The sequence below is a fragment of the Dipodomys ordii genome, unplaced genomic scaffold (assembly GCF_000151885.1).
Source record: "Dipodomys ordii isolate 6190 unplaced genomic scaffold, Dord_2.0 Scaffold54, whole genome shotgun sequence".
Lineage (NCBI taxonomy): Eukaryota > Metazoa > Chordata > Mammalia > Rodentia > Heteromyidae > Dipodomys > Dipodomys ordii.
Window position 1 is genome coordinate 3,713,867 of NW_012267270.1, and position 5,037 is coordinate 3,718,903.

Consider the following 5,037-nt stretch of genomic DNA (forward strand, 5'->3'; position numbering starts at 1 on the left):
GTCAATATTTCCTACTATATATTTCTGCATCTGCTGCCAACAGATGAGTCCAAGCTACCATCTCCTCTCTTACCTGCACTACAGTGGAAACCTCCTTACTGGTTTCTCACTCCAGCTGTGCACCCCTTCAACTACTCCAACACACCAGCAAATCATTGTGTGTGTATGTGTGTGTGTGTGCACACGCATGCGTACATGTATGTGCTAATAGTGGGACTTGAATTCAGGGCCTGGGTGTTGTTCCTGAGGTTTTTTGCTCAAGTCTAGAACTACGACAGTGGTAGAGCTACATCTCCACTTATGGCTTTTTGGTGGTTAACTAGATGTAAGAGTCTCAAGTGCTTCTTGCCTGAACTGGCACTGAGCCTTGATCCTCAGATCTCAGCATCTTGAGTAGCTAGGATTACAGGTTTGAGCCATTGGTGTCTGGACAGCTAATCTTTTTAAACTACAGAGTTGATCACCTCACTTCTTTGTTTTAATCCTTCAGTAGCTTCCCAAGATATTATAGATTTGGCACTATAGTCAAGGGCTATAATTGTTGTGAATAAATGTTTGATGGAATGAAGGAAATAAATAAAAGAGTGAAGGAAAGAAGACTCAAGAAGACCATGAATGGGGCTGGGAAAGTGGCTCAGTGATAGAGTGCTTGCCTTACATGCATGAGGCCCTGGGTTCGATTCCTCAGCACCACATAAGCAGAAAATTCAGAAATGGTGCTGTGGCTCAAGTGGGTAGTGCACTAGCCTTGAGTTGAGCTGAGGAACAGCACCCAGGCCCAGAGTTCAGGCCCCATGACTGGCCAAAAAAAAAAAAGAAGACCGTGAATGGTGGGCATCAGTGGTTTATGCCTGTAATCCTAGCTACTCACAAGGCTGATATCTGAGGATCGAGGTTCAAAGCCAGGCCGGGCAGGAAAATCTGTGAGACTCTTATCTCCAATAAACCACTCCCAAAACAGGAAGTGGTTTTGTGGCTCAAGTGGTATAGTGCTAGCCTTGAGCTGAAGTGCTGAGGGACAGCACCACAACTGACCAAAGAGGAGGAGGAAGAGGAGGAGGAGGAGGAGGGGGAGGAGGAGGGGTAAGGGCAGGGCTGGGAAGGTGACTCAGTGGTAGAGCGCTTGCCTTGCATGCATGAGGCCCTGGGTTTGATTCCTCAGCACCAATAAGCAGAACAACAACAACAACAAAAAAAAAAAACCAGAAGTGGTGCTGTGGCTCAAGTGATAGAGTGCTAACCTTGAGGTAAGAGCTGAAGGACAGCGCCCAGGCCCAGAGTTCAGGTCCCATGACTGGACCCCCCCAAAAAAAAAGAGTAAGGGCAAAGTGGGTACTAGTGGCTCACATCTGTAATCCTAACTATACAGAAGGCTGAGATCTGAGGACATGGTTTAAAGCCAAACCAGGCAGGAAAGTCATAAGACTCTTATTTCCAATAACCACCGAAAAGACAGAAGTAAGAGCTGTGTTTCAAGTAGCAGAGCAACAGCCTTGAGCAGAAAAAACCTAAGGGATAATACCTAGGCCCTGAGTTCAAGCCCTACTACTTGCATGCCTCTGTGTGTGTGCGTGTTTGTGCGTGTGTGTGTGTGCGCACGCGTGTGCGCATGCACACGCACGCACAAGCAATGGACTAGGGGTTTAACTCAGCAGGAGAGTGCGTGCCTAGCATGCACAAAATGGTGGGCTCAATCCCTAGAGCTGCAGGGGGAGGAGGTATGGGGGGTGGGGGGAGACAGGAAGAATGAGGGTGATAGATACAGGCCATCAGGGCTTCTTATTTCTTAAACTAGCAGAAATTTGAGAATGCTCAAATACTGATGGGAAGGAGCCAGCAGAGAGAGAGCAAGCACCAGAAGGAATGAGGACCATCAGAGTGTGGGAGGGGATGAGGCTTAGAGCAGGAGCCAGAAGAATCAGAATCTCAGATGGAAGGAGGGATACCTCTTCCATGATACAGAAAGATGTCAGGGGCCAAGACCTTTCCATGAATCTTGTAATCTTAAGCAGTAAATCCAGATTCTCTGAGCAGCTCAGCATACTTGGTGGACATCATTCCATTCACTTTTGCAGCCCACAGGAAAAAAAAAGGAAGCAGGCATTTTCATCATCGACTGTACTGATTCACTACAGAGCAAAATAACTAGTTTCCAAAGCAACCCAGTCGCACAGCCGAAAGAAATGATCTCAGTGTTCCCTTTTTTCCTTTCCAAATTGGGAAACAGTACAGTAAAATAAGAATTTGGTAAAATAATAATGGCTGACACTGATTGAGTGCTTACTACAGGGCAGTCGTTCTATTACTTTACCTGCAATAACTCCTCTTTCCCCCACACCCATAGTGCTGGGACTCAAACCCAGGATCCTCACACATACTAGGCAGCTGTTCTACCACTCAGCTGCATTCTCAGCTCTGCGGTATTATTTTGTCAGTCGTGGGGCTTCAACTCTGGGCCTGGGTGCTGTCCCTCAGCTCTTCAGCTCAAGGCGAGCGCTCTACCATGCCACTTCTGGTTTTCCGGTGGTTTTTATTGAAGAGTCTCACAAACTTTCCTGCCCAGGCTGGCTTTAAACCGTGATCCTCAGATCTCAGCCTCCTGAGCCACCAGCGTCCGGCTTCTGCAGTATTTTTTTTAAGTCTATATTTTACTGGTGACAAAAATTGAGCCCTGGAGAGTAAGTACAGGTCCAAGTTCAGACAACTAGAAAAATCAGAATTTAAACGTAGTCACTACAAAATCTGTTTTGTTTTTTTTGTCTCGTTTTGTTTGGTTTTAGGGGCTTAAACTCAAGGTCTAGGTGCTTGTCCCTGAGCTTTTTTACTCAAGGCTAGCCTCTAGTTCTATCACTGGGGCCACAGCTCCACTTTCAGCTTTTTTGGGGCGAGGGGGGGGCAGGGTTTTGGAGTTAAGAGTCTCATTGACTTCCCTGCCTAGGCTAGCTTAAAACTGTGATCCTCAGATCTCAGCCTCCTGAGTAGGCTAAGGAGTTTTGTTTGGTATTTTCCTAGTGCTGGTGATCAAAGACAGGCCCTGCGCATGCCAGTCAGATGCTCTGTTACTGAACCACAACCCCAGCCCCCAACCCAATACTGTTAATTACTCTGCCATACTCTGTCCATAGGTACCAGGAATCTGAAGACCTGGATTCTTTACTATGAACTAATTCTGTGAATATTCACTTGTATATCTGAATATCAGTTTGCTCAACAATAAAATGAGAGCAAAAATTAGAATAGTTACCTTATATGGCTTTTTGTAGAATTATGGAATGCTGAAAGTGGGAAACAATTCTATAGAAGCTATCATTATGCTAATCACAAGGCCTAATGTGTTTGACTTCTAACTAGGTCACAATCTAACAGGCTGTGGGTTGAGACCCTTAGTTCCCATAACCAATTTAATAGCAGTTTGATGGCTCCAGTTTGTTTGTCAGGTCCCATCAACTTTAATGCCACTGACCAAGAGTCTTCCACTATACACACCTCTCCTTCTCCCTGAACCTTCCAACACACACACACACACACACACACACACAAATTGATTAACTGATTTAGTATCCCTGAGGCTTTAACTCAGGGCTTGGGTGCTGTCCCTTAGCTTTTTTTGCTTAAGGCTGGTGCTTTACCGCTTTTAGCTTTTTGCTGGTTCATTGGAGAGAAGAGTCTCATGGATTTTCCAACCCTGGGCTAAACTTTGAACTGAGAGCCTCAGGTCTCAGCTTCTTGAATAGCTAGAATTACAGGTGTGAGCCACTGGTGTCTGGCTTCCAACACATTCTCTTCTTACCTCTAGGGACAGTTGCAGTTTGTGGCCCTTGCTTCTTTGAACCTGATGATGGGTGTAACCCAGAAGGCTGAGGACCACGTTAGTGTAGAAATCTCCCATCAGAGCTAGGAGAGAACTTCAGGGTAACCTTTTCTAAAAGTGCAATTCTTGAATACTTCGCTCAACTCATCTTACAAATGAGGAAAACCAAGGCCAGGTAAATGAAATGACACTTAGGTTTTACCTTGCAAATTGTTTCCAAGTACATTTCATTCAAGTGATTTTATTTAGTCAGAACCTTTTCTGGAAAGGGGTTTCATTATATTTATTTGTTTCAGTATGTGTATCTTTTCAGGAAGAAGCAGAATCCTAAAATTCATGGCCGATAAAGCCATTTTATAAAACCTGAAATCCAATAATTTACTCAAGGTGCATTCTTGGAGTTGCCTATATTCCTTGGTCATTTTCAGGCATTCTTCAGGCCCACCTGCATCGGGAGCAGTAATAGAACCTAAAAGACCGTCCCAGGCCCACTCGGTTTTTACTGGTTCCTCTCTGAGCTCAGCTTTCTAGTCTGGAAGAACAGCATCTACCTCTCAGAGCCAGCGAGGGGGTGGGAGTGTCACATGACATAGTGCACTTTTAGCACCCACCACTAGCACCCACCCTGGGCGTTCGTTCTGATTTAGGCATAATCCCTCCCTCTCCTAAGCAGCTAGCACTGCACCTTGGTTGATGACCTTAAACCTTAGCCCATCCAACCGCCCATAAACCAAGAAGGAGCCCAGCCCGTGCCAGGCCTAGAAATGTCCATCCCCGCCCCCAGCCCCCTTAAGACAGTGACTGGGCCAGAATTCTCCTTGGTTGATAAATGAGAGGGAGCTGAGAAGCCGCTGCGATGACTGTGCCGAGAATCTGATTTGTGAGCAGGCAAATCTCCACCAACACCATGGAGATGCTTTGGGAAAGCAGGCCAGGCTACCTGCCGGAAGGAGGACGCGGGAGAGGGGGCACGGCCGCGAGGAAGGCGTAGGGGAGATGGCCCGGAGGTGCCCAGACAGGAGAATCTGAAAAGGAAACAGAGGCCACATCTCGGGGAGACCTCGGCGGTGAGTGAGGGGCGCTGGGGGGACTGCGCATCGCGGGGTGCGGGTTTCCCTCAGGCGGAAGAGGGACAAAGGTGGGGGGCGTCCAGCCTGGGAAGGTCAGGGCCCCCCGGAGCCGGGACGGGGCGCGCGCACGGCCGAGGGGTGACGCGGGGCTGGCCG